Consider the following 23879-nt stretch of genomic DNA (forward strand, 5'->3'; position numbering starts at 1 on the left):
TTTCCCATGTTCCCGGATGAAGCGTCGACTGGCCGGCGGACGGTGCCGAGGGCAGCAAAATGCAAATATTCTGCATAACGCTCTATCAGCACGTGTATTGCGGTACACCTGTGCAGGTGTGTATGAAACTCGAACGCGCTGTGCTTAAAAGAGTTCGTGTTGTCGCGAGTACTACAAGTAACAAGCAACAGTTGAGAAACATGTGTTTTAATATGCACTAAAGAAAGTTGTTACTGAACACGAAGTTCTAAAACCAAGATTATGCATTCTTGAATAACGTACGTTCTACGTGCCGCAAATGCACCATGCGCTGTCAGAAGCAGGAATCACTGACTTGCAAGAGTCATATCATAAGAAGCCAACAAACACAAAAATCGGGCCCCTCGGTTAACCCCCTTTCTTCTCGTTCATGGCTTGGAAGAGGTTCATTGTACAGATTCTGAAACTCATTGGATTCGGCCTGCGGTGGCACGTTAGCATGATTCCGCTGAAGAGGGCAAAATTTCCCGTGGATATTCCTTCGTCCGTTACTATTGCCGTGGCGCGGTACATTGCGTACAGCGTTGCATGCGCGTTCATTTCACGAGCTCTAGTTCCTCCTGTCCCACCTGGCCACAGCAACATCCGGGAGGACACGGTCCAGATAATAATAATAATATTTGGGGTTTTACGTGCCAAAACCACTTTCTGATTATGAGGCACGCCGTAGTGGAGGACTCCGGAAATTTTGACCACCTGGGGTTCTTTAACGTGCACCTAAATCTAAACGGTCCAGATAAGACAGCGCAACAAAACGTGGACTAACGCAAACGTGCCCACTCGGCGCCTTTGCCACGATGCGAAACCTACGAAGAAACATATGTGAACGCACACAACCACAACAAAGCCGCCATTGTGGCCCGAAATCATGGCCGCTACAGCAAAAAAAGAAAAAAAAAAGAAAAAAGAGGAGAACCTACCACGTCACTTCCCACACACTTTTCTCCTATCGCGCGGAGAGGGTAGGGCCTCTCCTCAATTTTTTCCTTCCTCCATGCACCCTATAATGAGATACGAGCTAAATGCCGTGCGGTGTCGCGCTCTCCAGGACCCAGTCAAGCCACTTAAACGAGTGGTCATTTTGTGATTGCACGCAGCCTTGTCTCGCTGAACTCTCCTCTCGACGGCGCCGGACAGCGCTTGTGGTTCCTCGACTCCCCACCCCTGCCGCGTCGGCCCTGGTCACCGCTACGGTGGCGCCGGCGAGATGTGCTTCTCTTGGCGCTGACTCGATCGGTGGGGCGCCAATGGCGGAGCGCCAAGCAGGACCCGCAGCATCGATTGCGCTGGCCGCCGGTACGAGTGGCAATCTGTATCCATCGGCCGGCCAGTCGAGCAAGCACTAGCGCAGAACCAATAGAGTCTCTCAGGCCGGCACAAAGCATACGGCTGTATCCTCCGCTTCTGCTCAGCGAGCTCTCTTTCATGTTCTGTACCTTTTGCCTAGCTTGCCTATCTGCACATTGAACAGTCAGACTTGTCTCCCGCCTCTTCCCCCGTATGATGCACCGCAGTCAACCGTGCACCGGCGCCACGCACGCCAAGTCGAATGCTGTGCGGAGCGCCTCACGAGAGAGAGAGAGCGCTGCATTCCGCCGCATCCGCAGTGGCAAGCGGATTAATGGGCCCGTGCCGGTTGCTTGGCTCAAAGGAGAGCGGGCTGGCTGGTCCTTGCTGGGAAATCGCTCCGCGCCACACGACTTGCGGGCCCGTGGGACTCGGCCGAATAAAAATAAAACGCGCTTCTCTTTCGAGGTGGCTCAACCAGAGTTCTTTCTCCAAAGGAAGTCTTTACGCAAAAGCATCCGGCTGTAGAACTCCACGAAACAGCAGCTCTTTACTTTCGTACAAGTCCAGTGCGTCAAGGGGGACGCCATTAAAAATAAAAGAAATAAAGAGTTTCTACAAAAGGGCGCATGAACTGTCTGTTTGCTGTTTCGCGCATGAGGTGCGCGTTTGGTAGAAGGAACTTGAAGAAACAACAACGAAAAAAAAGACGAAAATCGGAGCAAGGTAAAAAGAAAAAAAAATCCAAGCCTATCATTTCAGCACACGTCTGCGCTACAAGAAATACTGAAAATGCCTCCTTGGCGCTCTTGACGGAAAGACTTCGCCGAGCGCAATTTTCGGCATTCACGGCGTATCGCGTAGTGTGAGAAATGAACGTGCACATGAGCACAAGCTACAAAGTCGAGAACCGCGAAGCGAGTTGGGCGATTCACGGTATTTATGGATCTTGTTGTCTCACGTTCGCACAAAGAGCGCTCGGGAGAAATAACCAGCAGGGCTTATCTATGGTGCCGTCGAAAGAGCTGAGAGAAACATTGCGCGCGCTACGGGCCCCTCCCCGGCAATGTCATGCATAATACATTGGCGGTTAATGCCCGCGCACCTTCGTCAACCGAGCGTTCGATAAACTTCAAGGCAGACCAGGGACGTGCCGGCAAAGTGTCGCCGGCGGCAGTGTGGCGCAGCAAGCCCTCTCCGGCGGGCGCATCGCAATCACCGGAGATTAAGTTGGAGCTATCGTGCCAAGCTGTCCCCATTATCTCTAACCCTAGCGCACGCAAGCCCCCACCTCGATAACCCCGCGGTTCATTTATGGATCGTGGCTCGTTAATAATTTCCCCCAGGAGCGTGTACCGCGCTCAGGACAGAAAGGAGGGGGGGGGGGGGGCGCTGCCAAAGCGGAAGTGTGTGCACAGCGTGATGGCGGGGAAGAAGGGCATAGTACAGCCCTCCCCCCTCGTGACGTCCTCCTTTCCGCGTTCCTGTGTTTGCGTGAGCGCCGTCAGTCCGACAGGCTTCCCGCAATTCCCTCCTTTCGAGGCCGCGCCGCTGACTCGTGACGCAGAGCAGAGGGAAGCGTCGGGATACCACCCGCACGCTTTTCTTTCATCCCGCTGAACATGGCAACGCGTGCAAGGAACGACATCTCGTGCGGCGAAAGGACGCCGAAAGCATGCAGCACACAATGGGGGCAGTGAACGCCGCTTCGCGAAGACTTCTGATTTGCACGCGAGCAAGGCCACATAACCGGACTCATTGCGAGTTTCTTGTGTACCTATAGTGTGGTGACAAGTGGTCCTGATCTCGGGAGTCTTGAGACAGTGCCTATTACTCGCCTATGCAAACACTCGAGAAAGGGTCCATCTATTTTGTTATTGATTACATATTTATTAGTGATATCAGGTTTAAAAGAAAAAGGAACACGCAGAGCCAACGGAATGTTGAAGCCTAAGTGACGCCAAGCTTGTTATAGAGTTAGCGAGGTATCAACAGTATAGCGTATGACACCAGAGCCGCCTCGTCGCCTGTAGCTGTCGTCTGACTGCGTCACGAGCACGAAGGCGACGTACGATGCTTGTCGATGGATGGATGGTGATGAAAATTCTCTGAACAGGGATGTACGACGCACATTTAAATGCAGTTAAGGTTTCTATACCCCCTTGTGTCACAGTGGCACATAAACAATGTGGGGGATTGGACCAGAATGGGCGCGCACGCCCACTGGCGCAAACTGTGCATTCAAGCACACGCCCAGGGCTCCAAGTCGCCGTATACTAGGCAAGACAGTAGCAGCAAGCGCCCACAAAGTGGGAGGGAGAGGTAAGTCAAGCTTCGGTTTGATTAATGACAACAATTAACGACTTTTACTGAAAACGGAATTTAAGCTCCATCTAGCGACGAAAACGACATATGCAACTCTTTTCATTGATCTAAAAAAAAAAAATGTTCCAGAGCACGCCGGTTTTAGTTGCTCGAATAGCTTTAATTTTCGTGCCCCTGAGCTGAATGAATCTGGGTAAACTAAATACTCGAAATAATACGTATTTCAAGATTTCGTTCGCTTCAATATTCTAATGAAAACATGACGTAATGCCTCTTTATAAAGTGCGTTTCAAAATTATTCAACTCCCAAGGCCGACTATTGCAGTGTGCATTTTGCAAGAATTCGCATTAAATCACAACACTTTCGTTGAGGACATCTAAGTCTGCGAAGACAGAGTAAAAAAAAAATTATGGGGTTTTACGTGCCAAAACCACTTTCTGATTATGAGGCACGCCGTAGTGGAGGACTCCGGAAATTTCGACCACCTGGGGTTCTTTAACGAGCACCTAAATATAAGTACGCAGGTGTTTTCGCCCCCATCGAAATGCGGCCGCCGTGGCCGGGATTCGATCCCGCGACCTCGTGCTCAGCAGCCACTGAGCAGCAACGGGTGAAGAAAGAGTAAGTACACGCTAACCGAAAATGAACGTGGCAGAGAACATTCGCGCAAAATGTTGTTCTAGCCATTGTCAGTAAGCCAAGAGTGGAGTCCCAAGATCGATGGTTGCAAACGCTGTCAGATGAATCGAAAGGCCTCTTTAGTCTTCACTTTATTTCAATGCTATAACATGTGTTGAGAGAGCACACCGTGAAAGAGAATAATTAACTAACAGACCACAACGTAGGAGCGTGATAGCTTATACAAACTGCGAGGGATAAAAAGCACCACAAGTCAGGGAGAAGGTATATCTAAAGTATTTACCGGTAAAAAACAGGTATGTTAGCGCTTCATAAAACCACGCACAAAAGAAGGGAAAAAAAAACGTCGAGTTTTTATCTTTGTAACAGCGCCTTCCTTCAATACTTCGCTATCTTTGCATTCGCAACGCAGTACGCAAAAACCGAGCCGTCTTTCCTCACCATCGAGAGAGGGGAAAGTCGCCTAAATCCGCCATCGAGGTAATGCGCAAAGCTGAGCCCTTCATGATGGTCCCTACAAGCCCTGATACGGGAAACGGTCAGTACGTTTCGGAAAGAGCTCCCTTCTCGCTCTTGCCTGCTGCTCTTTTATCTCTCTCTCTCTCTCTCTCTCGCTGCAAGCGAGGAGCAGCTACTCGCCGCAATGACACAGCGACGCGGCCCACCGGACGCGCAAGAGCTTCTCCGGCTTATCTTGGAACGCGCCAGCCTCGGAGCTCTTTCGAAAGTGCCATACATCACCGATCGCTAACGATGTCCGACTCGGCACCGACCGTCAGGAAGAAGTCGAGGATGGCCGAGGGGCTGCGGTAATCAAACCCCGGTTGACGTACGCTGGCCGCGGTCATATACGGCGCCGCCTAAGAGTGAGTACGAGTATATACGACTCGCTTTGTCCCAGCCGGACGAAGGTGCAGCAGCTTGCGCTCCCCAGCATTTTAATAATTTCTGCACCACCAGAAAAAAAAAATCTCCTCTTAAGGTGGAAAGTAGCTACGTTAATCTTGTTCTCATAACATGTTTCGTAACCTTAAACTGCGAAGCACTTTCAGTTAACTGCGCAGATTGCGACATTGTGCGGATGGCTCTAGACATGTGGAGCAGATACTTCTTGTTTGCCATCAGTAACGCGTTCGAACGGTAGACACTGCTCTCTTTGTTAGCGCTAATTAGAAATTAATAGACCATTGACTGACACGTCTTACTGATGGCTATAGGCGAATTAGGTGGGAGCTCCTTGAAATTTTCAAGCATGACAGGTTTAGACTTGTGGTTGTGAACGAGCTCCCCAGACGCGAATTCGGTTACTTTCCCATCGTCCAGTCTGTTCTTATAATTAAACAACACGTCTTCTTGTCTTCTCTTTCTCTGTGCAGATTGACAGGATAGAAAGAGTTTGACCTCAGGCTGACCTTTCTTCCTTTCCCTGTATAAATTTGCTCTCTCTTTTGTACGAAGGGTGTCGCTTTGTATAACTTTTGTCGTCCGTAGAGTGAAAATAAGTGGTGTGATCAAAGGGACACATCTGCATTTCCGCAGTACATCTCCCGCTATTGAATGCCAGCAATAGATTGTGTAGAGTCTTGATCTGCAGGTCACGTCCGGTTTCGCGTTAATTACGGCGTATATGGGCGTGCTACTCGTTCACTTCCTGAATCAAAACAGTTTGTTGAATGTACTCTACGGAATAGTACGTGTTCTGTTCGTATTTACTATGCAAACTGATAGAGTTTTTTCAACAATGGACAGACAGTTTTGTCATCTTATTCTTCCTGATCACTTGACGCAAAACTCATGGATTCAGTCAGAAAGGCCCACGTAAGAAACGTCGTCAATCAACTGAGGTGATCTGCACTTGATCGCCCTGTCCAAAATGAGTTATTTAGTTACCCTTCTTAAAAAAAAATTTTTAAAGCCTTCACAGAATGCACAGTGGATACACGCACCAAAATTACATGTACCTCGTAGCAGGCGTTGCTCCTTTAACGTGAACGGAGCGGAACGAGTCTGTGAGAACATCCGAGATAAATCAACCAATCAACTGGCATCCAAACGCATTCCCGTAGTATCAGATGTTCACCGCCAATTTCTGCCTAAGTTACGCTCAGAACCAAGTCCAAATCCCCCAGCGGCCTCTGCTCATTTCATCAGCCTCAAGAGGAATCATTATCTCAGGCCCAACTCCGATGCCACCTATTCAAATACATGTAAAACGCAGAAAGGCTTTTCTGAGATAACCGCTGGGCGGATTTTAATAAAGTTTGTTGCATTTTCGAGGGAAAGTTAAATTCTAGTGACTATTGGGAGCGGGATGTTGAATCAGGGCCTGAATATTGTTAATGAAATTTTCAAAATTCGAAAGTTCGAAAAAGATAGAAGTACGAAGTTTACGAATTAATAGCTCTGCATCAAGAACAGGTATTGCGGTTGTGTAAATGGCATCCATTAGATCATTCAAAGCGGCAAAACTCGATATGTCAATTTGTATCTTACGTGAATTCGTTACGTTCTGTACGACGGTATTGAAAAAGCTGTATTCGCGTATTACTAAATTTTTTTTAGATTCATTTGTAACATATGAATTTTGTCCGCTTTGGATGTACTATTAGACGCAATTAAGAGAATTCTGATATCATTTTTCGTTGCTGAGTTACAGAGTTGTATACTTGATAGTTTCGTTTTACTAAAATTTGCGATATCTGCCAATTTTAAATAAAAAGTTGGCAACCTAAATCTGAAATTCGAGACCAACTGTCCCTAGATTTTAAGTTTTTCTTTTAAATGCATCAAACCTAGTGAAATTCGGTGCACTGGCTGCCGAGAAAAACTATTTTTACTTTTATATGTATTTAGATCAGAGCACCCGAGATAAAACTTCCTTTTAACAGTGAGAGAGCTAAGATTTTTATTTGGCGTAATTTTGTCATCGTTATAAGGCCTACGTAAGACAAGCCTGAAAAGACTCAACTAATGGCATCATCCTGTTCATGTACAACTATTGCCACACTGCATTGCTTTGTGCTATCAAACTACACTACGGAATCAGTTGCCTGTATCCACGCTGTGACTATATATTCGTAATCGCGAAGTTAGGAAGAATACACCCTCGCTTAATTACCTTTTGATGCGAAATCGCATCCAAGGTTATGTTCACGTGAAAACATTTTCTGTGGCCTCGCTTATTGCATTTTTGTGGGTTTTGAAACGTTAAACGCTTGCAGAGACCTGTAATCACAGGATTTGTCACATTGTTGAGAGGGTGAAAAACCAAGCACTCGCAGATCTGTGAGCTAAGAAGAACTGTTCATTGAAAGAATTAACTTGCGCGCTGAAAGACAAGTATACCACTCAAATCACAACGATATCGACGAGAACTATTGTCCCTTATCGAATCTATTCCCGATGGGGGTGAAATGCAGAAACTCCCTTGTACCGTGCATTGGGTGCCCGTCAAAGAGACCCAAGTGGTCAAAATCAAGCCGGAGTCTCTCACTACAGCGTACCTCATAATCAGATCATGGCTCTGGCACCCCGTAAAACCCCAACATGCATTTTTTTATCTATTCCTACGGGCAGAGTATACGTCCACTGTCTGTCTCTTCAAACTTTCCCCAATAATCGCTGCTGCTTGCGTAGCATTCGAGAAAGTGCGAGGGGACTAAAAAGACATGGGAACGCCCGAGTGTGCGACCTGCGAGCTTTACCTGTGCATTTGGATCTGCGGGATCCAGGTTTGGTAGCAAACACTCCCGGGTGAATCTGCACACGTATGGGGCTTCCGAACTGGTTGAGAGAGAGTGGGGTAGTGCATTCATGCAGGTGGCATACTCGGGCCATTCTCATTTTTTGTTTAGTCCACCTGTACTACACTATTCGTGACGCGCGCGCCATGCGATTAGACACGCCTCTTTCGCTATAGAATTTTCGATTACGTTCAAGATATTTCGGATGCTGTAGGCGCGTCTTGCGCCGCGCGGAAACTTCATAGCAGGGATAATCCAGTGAAAACGAACATTCGCAAAAAATTAAAACAGCAACACTTATCAATATCGTCAAACTGGCCAGCGTTGGGGAACGCGGGTTAGTTTCGGCGGTGCCTAGTCATGGTTTTTAAAGCACCGGCAAAATCGGTCGTATGAGTCGAATCACTGGTTTAAACTCAGTTCATTTAGCGTATGCAAGAGGTATCAAAAAGGTTTGATCATTGTGTGTAATTATTAGAACTACGGGAATAAATTTTTCTCGGTATAATCCTTGAAGTCTATGCACATGACAGTGAAATTGCATGGGCTACTACGTCTTTTATTTATTTGTTATTTTTTGCTGGTGGCAGTAGAATTTAGTGTCCCGAAAGGTGCAGAAGATTGAGATTCATAGTGTTTTAAACATTCTACACTTGAAGAACTATAGCGGCCAGTGAATTCATGATGTAATGAAGACGGTCTATGGTGATGATTGTTAATCATATGCCACAGCTGTGATGGATGGATGGATGCAAAACTTTAATAAGGTCCTGAGGTACGCGACTCAGCGCGCTGCGGGCCGCTCCCACGTTGGGACAGTCAGGCCTTGCCCGACCGCCGCATCGTGGGCCCTCTGGACAGCCCATAGTTGCGCCCCGGCATCGGGGCTCTTGATAGCGTAGAGCCACTTGTCCACATTGATTTGTTCCGTGCCTCGTAACGAGGGGCAACGCCAGAGCATATGGTCTAGGCTAGCGATGTCATTGCAGTGCCTGCAAGAACTGACATTTTTTTTTCAATGTTGGTCACCTGTGTCTCACTGACACGCCTAGAGTATGTCGACCGTCTTTCACTGCTGATGCGGCCACAGAGGAAAAAGGGGAATATCCTGTTCTGCTAGATCGACGAATTACCATTAAAGTGATCACACACGAAACAGGCTTAAGCTATGGTAGCGTGTGGAGCACAATTCACGACAAACTGCACTTGTTTAAGGTAAGAATCGTTGGCTGTTGAGTCGGTTGGTGCGTCATGTTGTGTTGCTGAGCGGAACAAGGGCGGAAGAAAACGATGTGGACGCTCAATCTTGTTCCGCTCAACGACACAACATGTTTAAGGTGTCTGCACGTTGGCTAACAGGACTGCTAGCTCATCTGCACCGGCAAACACGATGTAATCAATCAATCAACTCCTTTGAAGAGTGACAAAGAGGATTTTTTTACTCATTTGGTAACAATGTACGAAGGTTGGATGAACCTTTTTCATCCAGAGACTAAATATATGAGCAAAAAGTGGAAGTACTCCGATTCCCGTCTTTCCAAAAAGGCCAAGTTGCCAAAGTCTGCAGGTAAGATCACTTTTGGCACTCTGGAATCGTCATCGAGTCATACTGACAGGCTACCTTAACCTTATAAGTGCCGGCAAAAATACAAAAAAGCATTCAGAAAATGTCATTTCTTTTTATTGCACATATGGACAGGAATTTTTTTAGAGATTCGAAATATATATATGCCTTGAGGGCAGTAAATTTACAACTTGTATCTCAAAACACGCAAATTTAAAACGAGGAGGTGCTTCCGCAAGGTTCCCTCCATCTAATTTCATTCACTGCCGCGCCATATAACTATCGTGGTAGTTGGCAACGTCAGAGTGACTGGATGTATACAGCACAGAAAACATTACCATCGCTGTCAATGCATTCATGCAGGAGCGAATCATCTTCGGAGATTGATGAGTCAATCAAAAGAACGCCGCGCTTTCCCGACGGGCGTGACAACACTCGAATGGTAGCCACCATTTTTAAGATCCCCACCGGAATAACGTAAGCGAAGGGAACCTGTAGGCCTCCTAGGAGACAAAGAGGGAACTCGCCAGTACGCTAAAACAGATTGGACCAGCCTGGCCCGTTACTGGCATTTCAAAAGAGCACCCAAACACGTGGACGGGACAGACTCGTCCTTGGCACTAATGGCAAAATAAAAAAAAATGTAAACGAGTAAGACTCGTTCACGGCACTTAAAGGGTTAATAAAGATCTGACTATCACCATCACATATTACTGCTCATCACATACTATTACGTCAAACACTTGCCTTTACTTCGTGTGTTGTCGACAAATTCGACTTCGCCGTGCCATCTGCTAGCCGCCTGGTTAGCTCAGATGGTAGAGCGGCTGCCTCGGAAAGGCGATGGTCTCGGGTTCGAGTCCCGGACCAGGACGAATTTTTCTTCAACTCTGAGGCTTTTCTCTCTAGGAACCCGTTTGGGTTTCCTTTGTAGCAATTGCTACGAACGGGTGGATGTCTGATTTTCCCTTTACATTGCTGCTCACTAATGAATAAATTGCGGGGTGTTTTGAAGCAAACACGCCACGATATTCTCTCCAGAAGCGTCCGTCCTCCCGCTGATAATGCACCAGGGCACTAATCTCAAACTGCTGCTATGGCAGCAAAACAATGCGGCTGCGAAATATGGCCCTTTCCAGCTTATTAAGGCGATAGTCTTAAGTGGCTCATATTCCCGATGGCCTTGAAGAAAACGCGTCGTCCGGTCTAATGGTACAAAAACCATCATCATCAGCAATGGCTCATATCCCCCTATAAGCAAGCAAAAATGCGATGCCTCATCGCTCTCGTAATGCAGAGGCTACAAGCACTCAGGAAAGTGAAGCGTACAGTGTGTACATTCATTGGAATCACGTATGCAACGTACAGAAACGCGGCGTCTAGTCGAGCGGTACAAAAAAAAAAAGAACACGTGACCTTCTCAATGGCTCATACCCCCGTAAGGCTGAGGCTACAAGCGCTCAACAAAGTGAAGCGAATAGTGCGTGCATTCATTGAAACTACGCATACAACGCACAGAAGAGCATACGTTTCAATCCCCTGCTGAGAGTATGCAACGTAAAGTCGAAGAGAAACGTCGCTGACGCGAGTGTGACTCCGCTATACGCGTACGCGAAGCCAGCGTCGAAAACGAGCCGAAGAAGCTGAACTTCGCCTTCAGGTGTTACAGAAGTGTAACATGCTGCCGAACTTTTTCCATATCGGGCACCAAGTGACTATTTGGTAAAAAATATGGAAAAATGCAAAAATACACTGCGAAGTCGGCAATTTGATAATACCGACAAAGGCATTCACGCGATCGAGCAGTGGTTTTCCTGGAATCGGAGAACTCCTAGAACCAAGTATTGTGGAGGATTAATAAACGCTGGGAGAAATGCGTGAATTTGAGCAGTGACTACGTAGACAACTCTCAATAACTACAAAGCAAAATGAAGTTCTCATTTATTTTCTCACGGTACAATAACTGGAACCTTTTGATACTCCCTCGTACAAAGGCACATGCCGGAAGAAAACATGGCTTGCCGCTTGCAGGCGGCTAAATGAAGCTGTAAGCAAGCAAGACTTGCTCGTTTCTTTTGTATCAAATAATGGTTTTATCAGGAACCTTTCTGAACACCGTCGCCTTACATCAAGTTGCTCAGTCCAATAATGCGTCCCTCCTGTGTAGAGTGAGCCAAATATTTTTAAAAAAATTGCTACGTGTCTAAAAAAGCGAAGCATAACAGACAGACAAGAATATAACAGACTATACGTATATATTGAACTTAAAGAGGGTCTCAAATAAGGCAACATTGGCGCCTTAAGGTAGCATGTGTGGGTATATTAACCAGTTGCCTTCCTCCAAAAACATCATGTACTTGGGACGCCTGCGGCAGAAAGGAAGTTGTTTTTTTCATCCACTGTCAATTCGATTAATATATTATTTCTTTAATTGGGGGGGGGGGGAATTAGCAAGTACAAGTAATTTTCCAGTGTTGTCCTTGGTGTCTTTTTGTTGGCTTCTTATATATATATATATATATATATATATATATATATATATATATATATATATATATATGCGTGTCAGCACTAACCCCCACGAGCACAAAATCAGTTCCCTAAGATTGCGTAAGTATTCCAAACATCAAAGCTGCGTTCTCGCTCTTCTCATGTTGGCATCGCATTTCGATTCGTACAGGCTGATAGTCGCCACATTTTCCTGCTGAAGGCCACGATCGCAGACCGGGGCAGAATCGCCGGCAGTTTTTACGAGTCACGGTGAAAAACTTTGCGCCTTCTCTCAAAGCAAACGTATCAAATAGAAACCTCCAAACACGTTTCTTTTTTTTTTTTTACTTGCCGGAACCTTTAAACTACTGTACCGTTCCAAGACGGTGAAGGCGCCAGAATAACCTCACCTTTTACGCGGCGCCCCTGAAACTCGAAGTCGCACGAAACTTCCGCCTTCTGCGTACGAGTTTCTCGCGCCGTCCTCACCGCGTCACTGCAGCGCAACATCAAGAACAGCGGCAATAGCGTGAAATAAAGCCGAAAGTTCTAGGATGCTTCTCTCTCTCGATCTCGGAGCAGCTCCTCGAGCGATAGCGACCCAGAAACGAGAACCCGGGCCGCGCACATTCGCTCGCCGCCCTTGCCTCTCTGGCCGGGAGCAGTTGAGCGATTAGGGAGCGCGCGCCCGTTCTCCGGCAGCCAGAAGAAGCGCAATGCCGCGCTGACCGCGCATGCCGGCCGCGGGACGCGCATTGCTCGCAGCAGATAAGTGGCGCGACGTGCTATACGCCGAGACGGCGGACGGAGCCCGCGCTCGCGTGCACGGTCCATCCATCTATGCCGCGAGATGATTTCATCGGGCCTGCGCTTGCGTCTCTGCGCGCTATAGGGCAACGCTATTCTGGGCGTCCTGCGACATCAAACCTGCAAGAGGCATTTCTTGGGACGGCGCGACCGCTTTGCTTTTTTTTTTCTCCACCGCCACTGGGAAGCGCGGATCCGCGCTGCCCTTGCGCAAAGAGCCGTGCAGGCCTCACGCCGACGCTACTAATTTCGGCTGCCGTGCCCCTGCCCAGCAGATTTTTTTTCTTACTTTCGGAAACTGCATTCGCTCAAACTCCTGAGGCAGGAATGTCGGTCGCAGATAGAGATTTAAGTTTGCTTTATTTAATTTGAAATCAGGGTATACGTTAGTGGAGATGAAAATTTGCACCCAAGATCAAAACCCCCGCTTGCTCTATTGCGTTACCTAATGGGAAGCGGGGCAGGGGGGGGGGGGGGAAGCGGCAGTGAGCTTCAATAAAGACGAAGGCATGGTGCACGGGCAAACACCAGGTTCGCTATCTCTTGAGAAAGCAATAAGAAGGCGAATAATTTGGAGACACTTGTCAATGTAACAAATTTTTCGCATGCAAGCTTTACTTTTCTTTCCTTTTTTCTTTTCATGATTGAATGTGACTGGAAGCAGAAACCATGAGCTTAAGATTGACACGAATATAGCAACTGTTGCGTCCAAATTATATAACTGTCCTCCAAATTCAAGAGTAAGCAGTCAATCAAGGATACATTTATTGCGTTGCATATACAGCAATAATTACATTTATTGTGCATTCTCCTGACACCAACCCTCCATTCTGCTTATTCATCTAATCTTTATGGCCAGCCTAACAGTCGATTTATTCGGTAAAGATAACCGACGACATAACTGCAGAATAACCGACGGTGTAACTCTACAAGCAAGATTAATGCGAGTTCAGATGAGTAGAATTTTGGGCCAGTTGGCGATTAATATTTGACTACGGTGAAGAGCGATTCACGGAACAAAGTAATGCGGGACAGATGGGACAAGAGCTTGTCCCGTCTGTCTCGCGATGCTTTGTTCGCTATCGCGCTTTATCGTAATTAAATGAGCGCGATGTTTGCTAATAGCACTCGTCAGCACTATATAGAGCGAGTGTTCGCATATATTAAGATGACCTATCATTAATGCTTATGTCTCGATCCCTCCCTTGTCCTCGGTATGAAATCACACCCTTTGGAGTGCTGTCCGGGCGGTGCGCTCCGTATAGTCCGCTTACATGAGGCCTCATTGCAACTGCTTTATGTGCGATTAATTTATTAAACTGCGAAGCCTATGCATTTCCCGCTGAGAAAAAGAATGGCGTAAATGTCGCATAATATTTTGTTACAGGCTATTTGCGTCTCCAACTCAGCTGCTCACACGTGTCGTAGATGTATACCCCGATGAACAGGGCCCGCTTAATGTAACTATTCTTTCTTCTGCTCCGGCATTTGAAGCCTCGCGGTTTATAGAAAGAAACCTAAAACTTGATTTTTTATGGGCCAGGCGTATATAGAAAGAAGAGAAGCTCAACTTAGCGATTATCTTCGGTTTACCTTTTTTGGTTTCTTTCTATAAACAATTTCGGTCGGTGGATTTCGGTCGGTGGATCGATTTTTTTCAACGGCTTGAAAAACGTCTGTCCACCGACCGAAACTGTTGGGCAAATAAGCCGAAGATAACCGCGAAGTAGTGTTTCTCATCTTTCTATACATATAGAAGAAGGCAGTAACTCTTTTTAAGATCCGATGTTTATGAAGTTGCGAAAAGTGCACGCGTGCAACAAAACAAAATGTCGAATGAAATGTTTGTTTATGTTTTGTTACGTGCGTCTGCGCATTCCACAGCTCATACGATATATATATATATATATATATATATATATATATATATATATATATATATATATATATATATATATATATATATATATATATATATGCAGGATGTCCCAACTATCATGCACCAAGTTTTAAAAATATTCAAAGGCTACACAGCTGGATAGAACCAAGATAATGTTATTTGCCGTCGCTTGGAGATACTCAAATAATTTTTGCATTCCGCCTAATTAGACAATTAGTCCTAATTAATTATTCATGTTCTCATTTTTTATAATTAGATGAGAAGTGCCAATGAGGAAATTGTAGAGCAACATGAAAAACTCCCGATACAGCTGTCTGTTGCTCAATACGCACTACATAAAGGTGTTTTTCCGAGCGTGAATGAAGCCCGCGAATGCACGCAAAGTGCCTCGAGCGGCCAGTCCCGCGACAATTTAGCGCGTGTTCGCGGGCTTATTTCGCTCTCGGAAGAACACTTTTATGTAGCACGTATTGAGCAACAGACAGCCGTATCGGGAGTTTTTCATGTCGCTCAACACTTCTTCATTGGCACTTTTCATCTAAATATAAAAGATGAGAAAATTTGTAATTAATTAAGACTAATTCTGTGATTAGGCGGAATGTAAAAAGTAATTTGAGTATCTCGAAGCGACGGCAAATAACATTATCTTGGTTCTGTCGAGCTATGTGTTGCATATTCTTAAATTTTGGTGCATGATAGTTGGGACATCCTGTATATGTGGACGCATAAAAAAGAAAGAACGCTTACGCCGCCAGTAAAAAGTAAAATGACTGAAAGCACTCGGTTGTAAATGATTTTACACTAAATTCGCAAAGACGGAAGGCAACCAAGAGGATGTAGCAAAAACAGGAAATCCATCATGTGCGACGTGCTCGAACATTTATGCAGAAATTTAATTAACTCTACAGGCTATAGACAGCTTCATAATATGCCTACATTTTATTTTGCAGGAAAAAAAAGAAATGGTTCTCTAACGAAGGCTCTTTTCTTCCTTCGTTCATTAGTAGCAAAAGAGGAAAATAAACAAGAAAGTTATTTCATCGCTTGCCTGAACGGCACGCATTCTTTAAGAAGAAGAAAAAACAAGAAAGATAGTAATGTTTCCACTTTTCGTCGCTACAACAAACAGACTTAAATGAAAGAAAAGCAAGTTCATCGGAAGAGAAGTGGGGAGGGGGGAGGAATTGCGCGATATGGTCGGAAAAATTGGAGACGCTTTCGCTTGTTCCGGTTTCACCTCAAAGAATTTGAAAGAAAAAAAAAAAGACTCTCGAAGGAGTTACTCCAACTCGGTTAAATATCGACAGCTAGCAAAAAAAGGAAATGAAAAGTAAAAGTGGCGCACCGACCAAAGGAAATGGGCGTAGGGAGAAAGCGGGTGTCGGGGGGGCTTCGGAGCTGTCCGGCCACGCTCATCTTTTATCCGCTCCCACGCGAAAAAGAAAGCGCGCGTGGGCGGCCCATATCGCGTGTCGCCTTTTAAACGATTCTCCGGAGGCACGCCCGCGCCGCAGAGAGCATCGAAGACGCGGCCGCGCGACGAACGTAAATAATAACAGCGGTCCGCCACGACGCGAGACCGGCACCAGATGTGCGCCGCGGACTCGGTATTAACGCCAGTTTATATACACGGCCCTCCAACCGCACCGCGGTGGACGCGTGAGCGAAGCGGCGGCGCGAAGCCAGCTCCATACAGCGAGCCGGCAAGTGGGCCCGGATTATTTCCGATGCTCAATACCGCCGCTGCCGCCTCGTCCTATACGCCCGCCCGCCGCGTGGAGTAGGTGCGCTCTATCCGGTTTCGGGATTTCGGCGACGAGAAAGCTCGGGTCATCGAAAGGAGACCTTCAGGCGAGGCGTACTTGAATCCGACGCCTAAGTATGAAACGAGAGAGAGAGAGAGAGAGAGAGAGAGAGAGAGCACCCGCTCGTCCTGGATATAGGTGCTCCTCTTGCAGTTTCTTTCTTGACACGCGGAAACGCGAAAAAAAGGAGAGGCACTGAGAGACAGCGCGAACAGCGCACATCGTGCGTCAACAAAGAGTGGCATTAGAAAAAAAATTTTTTTCGTTAGTCTGGAAGGAAAAGGCAGGCCAGGAATATCTTCCCTTTTCCTTTTTTAGCTTCTTTTATTTGCTGTCTCTGTTCCTATTTTCCCCAACTTGTCCACAAAGAATATATTGATTCTACACATTCCGCTTACGCCGCCTCTTATAACTCGCGTACACCCTTTCTCGTGCCGATTCTCGGGCGGCTGAGATGTTCTTTTTTTCTTTCTGTGCTCCAGCTTTTCTATTTCTAAGCGGCCTCTCTCCTCGCTTTCAAACCAGCTGTTTGACGCTTGCTTCCGCTTGTTCATTCTTTTTTTTTTTTTTGGTTTCCTTCACTACGACTGCGTCACTTCTTTTGCTTTTTAAGTCGTTTGTACTTGCCGTGCACGCGTGACTGCCTCCGTGCTTATACAAAGCGTACACCACGGTCTCCTTATGCCTGTAATGTTACTTTTCTTTTTTTTTTTTTTTTGCTTCTTACAGAGACGTCCAGCGTCTCGCAACTCATCTCTGTTTTGCATAGGAGGCGAGAACTCTTACAACGAAGGAGCGACACCTGACGTTTCGGTAGAGAAGCGCACATGGCACGCTTTGTGCACCTTCGTCGGCGCAAACGCGGGCAACGCGCGCTCATCGCACTGCACACGCTCTCTCGCATGCTACCGCACTCGGGTAGTACATAATACCCGGCAGAGAACAGGAAAACACACACACACACACACACACACACACACACACACACACACACACACACACACACACACACACACACACACACACACACACACACACACACACACACACACACACACACACACACACAAGACAATGCTGACAACTTATACGGCATGCTCCATTAGCCGCACGACGCAAATAGTGTTTTTCACGAAGAGCGTGGCATTGCGCGGGGGCCGGCTCTATAAGGCGCTAAGTGCGGAGGAGGCGCGCGGAAAATGAGAGCGAATAGCTCCGTAGACGCGAGCGTCTTAACGTGCGCGCCATGCGGCGTGGTGGCGCGCCGACGAACAATGAAGGGCGAAGCCAGAGGCACGCAAAGAAAACGATAAAAATAAAGATGACGCTAGACGGTCTTTTTTTAGGACAACGTGTTGAGCTTTGTCTATTCGATAGCTTCTTATACGTTGTTGTCATTACTTCCGCTTGCTTGCGCGCTCTGCTGTTTTGACTGCGAGCATCAAAATCGGAGTATATATGACTGCGCCTGCCTCTCCTCCTTGCCGAGCGCTGTCTTTGCTTTGCCCGAGAGCCACGCTCTCGCTCTTGGGCTGAGATTGCGGCGGTAAGACAACGCACTGCTGGTGGCCCGTCGCCTCCTGTACTTTTGTTTTCTTTCGTAACCACCAGCACATCTTCCTTTTGCTTCACTGTTGCCTTGCGGCTCGTGTTTTCTTTTTTTCTCTCTCTTTTCGCACCGAGTGCAGTGGTCTCCAACGCCAGCTTGAAGAAGTGCCAGCGCACAATGTCGCACAGTGTCACGCAGCCACCACCTTGTTATCGTCCAATAAATCCAAATGTCAGGCGCCAGTGCGAGGTGCCGAGAACTGAAAGGGGCGAACAAACAAGAAAGTCAACTCGGTCGTAACGTGGAGCCCGGACAAAGAGGGAGCGGCCCTGACGACCGCTTCCAGAAGCCTCAATGGCCCTACTAGGCTCCGCAGGTGGGAGGGGTGGTATTCACTCGCCCTACGGGGGAAGCTACAAGCCCGAGACGAAATAAAAAGAAAGAAAAAAGGACAGACAAGGAGGGAGAGTCGTAGACATACGACGAAATGCGAGTCTTTGCAGGAGACACCCCGTGAATTCGTGGCGAGGTTCAAATGGTTTCGCCCGTCGGATGGGGTCTTGCCGAACGACTGTCTCCTCCAGGTCTAGCTTTATGTGCCCTTGTCCTCTTTTTGTAGATCTTAAAATGAAACGGCTTTTCTGCGGCTTCTCGGCGCTCTAGCCGAGAGAGTTGGCGAGCGAAAGCCCATAGCGTTTTCTTGCACTGTGAACTAATAGCTGCTGAATTTAAAGAATCAGTGCGCAAAGAGCAAGGGCTGTCGAACACGGTGGAAATGAAAGAAGTAAAGCGTTTACAGATAGCTTATCCGATCGGTAAGGAATCACAGAGAGAGCCAAAAGAAGACGATCAATGGACTTGTTTGTAATCTGTCCATTCCTTTCTTTTTTCACCCTACGTAAGCGTTATCTACACCCAATTTGATTTCCGTATCAATTATCAAGGTCAGAATTTGATTGTTTCCGTTATAGAGACCACAAGCAATATGCAGGATATACTTTTAGTTCTCTACGTCTTCTTCGTCGTTTCCTCATACATCATGTCACAACCCTGTGACGAAGAGGATAAAGATCTCGACCGTTATGCGCTCATTGCGAGACGAAGCGTACCCTTCCTGACCACCATATCCCTTCATGTAGCCGAGGCAGGCGGTATCATTACTATGGTGTATCGCCGCGGCCAGCGTTAGGCATAGAGCTACCCGCAAAATATGAAATTCAATGGTTCCTGTGTAGCCTAGAAACACGTCTGGCCACGCAATGGTGCACCCCCCCCCCTTCACATTTAACTAACGTGGGCCAAGCTTCCCGAAAACACAGGCAGAAAAGAAGAAGAAAGAAAGAAAAGAAACAAAGCTACACAACAGGATGATAAACGTACGCGTGTGGCACGTGCATGAGCGGATGAGCGTGTCTTTCAACGAAGTGCTGCCGCGGAAGCCTCATAGACAACTTCGCGGTCAACGAACAAACAGCACAGATCGCCAACGCGGCAGCAGGCCTCGGCTAAAATCGCCGAGTTACAAGAAGGACGAGAAATTAAAAAAAAAAGAAAAGAAGAGTGATAGAGCGTAGAGATGCGGAAAGTTGTGAGGGGGCGAGTGAGGGGCGCGCTTGGATGGGGGCAGCTGCTACTCTTGTGGCTGCGTTGGTGGGGCGAGTGCCGCAGACAGCAATCAGCTCCCGCGGAATTGGTGCCGGCACGCCAGGCAAGAAGGGGAAGGGGGGTGGCAAGCATTAGGGCATTAGGGCCCGTGGCGCGGTGGCAAGGGGTCGATCAACGGCCAAAGGGTGAGAGGAGGGGGGGGGGGACGCCTCTAATTAACGCGGCCAACGTGACTGCCAAGCAGAATACACAAGCGAATAATGCGGACCTGGCACGGAGAGAGAAAGAAACACCGGACGTAGCAGACGCGTATAAACTGACAGAACGCGTGTGCGAGAGCTGGTCGTTACACGGCTGACCGGTGCAGTTACTGCACGTGGGCAAACGATCGACCTGCCGTCTTTCTCTTCTGGCCCGCGAAACGACCTAGCGGACACTGTCTTGCGAACCTTGGGCATTCGTGCGTGCGATGTCAACCCCTATCCCCGCCCCCCTTTCTTTTTTTCTTCTCGAACTATAGACAGGAAAAAAAAAAAAGCACTCATGACTTTCTCAGCCAGCACGCAGCCAACGCAATTGTACACTGTCACTGGTCACCTAACACTTGCCGTAATGCGTAGTTATGACGCCCCACGTCGTAGTATAGTACACAGTAGCCACGTACACATCTATACTGACGGATTGACTACATGGACCAGTTCTGGCGGTGCTGTGTTTATTTCAACGGGAGGAATAACATTGTGATTCAAGGCGTCGCATGCTACGAGATCCACGACTGCATAACTCACCGCTCGGTGCACTGCGCTTCAGTTTATTGACACAGAGAGTTCCGGTACATGGGCGTGTTTTACGACTCGAAACCGGCTTTACACAGCATGCAGTCTGACGTGGTGCTCACGAACAGCTAATTTATTTATTTATTTATTTATTTATTTATTTATTTATTTATTTATTTATTTATTTATTTATTTATTTATTTATTTATTTGTTTATACAATACTGCGGACAAGAAGTCCGAGCAGGGTGAGCCAAATACAAAGATGATATACACAGAAGAACAAGATGAAACAAGTGTGTAACACGTTTTTCACACAAATTGTTTGGTCGTAAGGTAGACGATTAAGAAAATTTTTAACTTGATTGCAATACAACTATAATGAATACACGAAATAACAAGATTATTTACACAAAGTATATACAGCTCACGGGCGCTGGGGGTATGCTTCAGTTAGTTTATTCCAGTCATCTGTTGTTTGTGGAAAAAAAGAATGCCAAGAAGTGTCAGTCCTTGCGAAAATAGGTGTTAGAGAATGAGGGTAGTGGTGTCGAGTGAGTCTGCTTATCAAGGGGAATACGTATTTTGCGGTGTCTAAGGCTATCCTATGATTAATTAAGTTTGAAAGAAACTCTAGATGACTTTTCTTTCTTCGAATTTGTAATATTTCAATGCCGTTATCGGTTAAAAAAATAAAATTATGGGGTTTTACGTGCCAAAACCACTTTCTGATTATGAGGCACGCCACGCCGTCCGTAGTGGAGGACTCCGGAAATTTCGACCATCTGGGGTTCTTTAACGTGCACCTAAATCTAAGTACACGGGTGTTTTCGCCCCTATCGAAATGCAGCCGCCGTGGCCGGGATTCGATCCCGCGACCTCATGCTCAGCAGCCCAACACCATAGCCACTGAGCAACCACGGCGGGTCGTTATCGGTTAGTAATGCAGTGGAGGAGTCAGTAGCCTTAAATTTACTGTAAGTAAATCGTACTGCTTTTCTTTGAATTCTTTCAGGGTTCTTAATGTTAATTTTTGTGTGAGGGTCCCAAACTATGGAAGCGTACTCAAGTTTTGGCCTAATTAAGGAAAAGTAAGAGAGTAGTTTAACACTAGGCGGAGCAGTCTTGAGTTTGTGTCGCAGAAGGCATAGTTTCCGGAAAGCGGTAGAGCAGATGGTATTTACGTGCAAGTTCCATGATAAGTCACTCGTTAATGTTAAGCCTAAATATTTGTAGCAGGTTACTTTCCGTAAAAGTGCTGCAGCTAAATTGTAAGTGTAGTCTAAGGGGACTTTTTTGCGCGTTCTCGAGAGATAGACACACTTAGTTGCATTAAGAAGCATTCCCCATTGCTCACACCATTTCAACACATTGTCTAAGTTAGAGTTAAGGTCACATTGGTCAGTAATGCACGTAACTTCTCTAAACAAAACACAATCATCAGCAAATAGACGAATCTGAACTGGGGTGTTAACGACATTGACCATATCATTAATATATAGTAAAAAAAGTAGAGGGCTAAGTACGCTCCCCTGCGGAACGCCAGAAGTTACCGGAAGGCAGCCATAGAGTTGTTCTCCTACCGGTTGCGGTTGTTCAGATAGGCTGGAATCCAGGAAATGAATAATTCTGGTATGCCAATCATCCGAAGCTTAGTAATTAGTTTGTCGTGTGGGACTGTATCGAATGTTTTGCTGTAATCTAGGAATATTACATCAATTTGACTGTTCGTATCTAGAGAAGCTGCAAAGGTGTGAACTATAGTAACCAATTGTGCTGTAGTAGAAAATCCTTTTCGAAATCCATGTTGATGAAAACTGAGTTTTCTTCTAACAATTCGTGTAATTTGTGAGCTCTTATGTGTTCGATAAGCTTACAACACGAAGATGTTAAGGAGATCGGGCGATAATTTTGTAGTAATAGATGGTCGCCTTTCTTGAATATATAGGCACAACTCGGGCTGACTTCCAGTCATCTGGCAATTCTGCTGATAGGAGAGAGACACGAAAAATAATAACTAAGTATTTAGCAACAAACTCGGCAAAACGACGAAGAAATATGTTCGGTATATTGTCGGGACCGCAAGAAGCTTTAGCCTTAGAGTCAAGCAACATAGCAAGAACCTCTGATATGAGTTTCTTTTTTTCGTTGATATAGTTCCAAAACTTCATTGGATCATTTTTTATGAAGTTTGGGAGTGACGCATTGAAGTAGTAGCCTTTGGAGGTAAGCACCGCATGTGAAAGGTTATTTAGAGTGTCGGATATAAGTTGGGGATCAGCATGCTTTTTCTTTAATCTTTTTGCTTTACGCTTGCTGTGAATGATGCTTCTCGTCATCCTTGGTGTATGTTTATGCACCTTCTTACGTTTAAACGGTATAAAGCTTTCAATGCAGTAGACGCATATGCGTTTAAATTGGTCCCACAAGCTGCAAACATCTGTATTAACAAAATCTGTTAAACAAGTTTCTAGGTGGTCGATAATGCGTGCATCACGGGCACGTGTATAGTCTTTCACATAATGAAAGGACGGGTTTGCAGTCTGCGAAAGCGGCACCAGGGGAATAGCAACTGAGACAAGGCAGTGATCAGACAGCCCTTGATCAATTACAACGGTGGATGTACCGAAATCACGAGGAATAAACACCAAATCTAAAACAGATTTAGAGGCACCTTGATAATGCGTTGGTTCATGAACTAATTGTATCAAATTATATGTGAGCATTATGCCAAACACAGTAGTTGCATGATTGGTATTGGTTGAAAAGGTCTCAAAACGTTCCCAGTCTACTCCAGGCAGATTAAAATCGCCAATCAAAAGAACTTTGTTGTCCTGGTATTTAGACATATGTACCTTTAATTTTAGTATGTATTCAAGAGGTGAGTCAGGCGGTCTATATAATGCGTATAGGATGAATGAATGGCCCCACAAGGTTACTTTAATGCAGATACATTCAAGTTCCGGCACGTCCTCCAGCAAGACAGCGTCAAATTTGTGTTGGATCAGAACGGCCACACCACCTCCCCTTGATTGCCTGTCTTTACGAGAAATCGTATACAAAGGCGGGAAAATGTCGTCATCATTCACTTGTTCATGTAACCACGTCTCAGTTATTACGTTAATGTGAGGATCGTACTGCAGCAGCAAAACTTCAAGGGGCCCCGTTTTATTCCTAATACTACGGGCGTTCAAATTAAAGAGCCGAAGTTGCTTGTCGTGCGCATGCACATTACGTCAAGGTTTTGATGGTTGACGGGTGGTGCTTTTGTAGCTTGTCATTTTCACCCGCCTGTTTTGCACTTCGTCCCAAAAATGCATATCCTTATCGATCTTTAGTTTGTCGTGTAT

At 46.3% G+C, this 23879-nt stretch overlaps 1 protein-coding gene across 1 annotated transcript in view; it reads right to left on the bottom strand.

Annotated features, from left to right (window-relative positions):
* LOC142566124 (Kv channel-interacting protein 4-like) overlaps positions 1–23879 on the bottom strand; it is a 587487-nt gene that overhangs the window by 412020 nt on the left and 151588 nt on the right. The window lies entirely within an intron of this gene.

This window comes from Dermacentor variabilis, unplaced genomic scaffold (assembly GCF_050947875.1).
Source record: "Dermacentor variabilis isolate Ectoservices unplaced genomic scaffold, ASM5094787v1 scaffold_12, whole genome shotgun sequence".
In the NCBI taxonomy this organism is placed as follows: Eukaryota; Metazoa; Arthropoda; class Arachnida; order Ixodida; family Ixodidae; genus Dermacentor; species Dermacentor variabilis.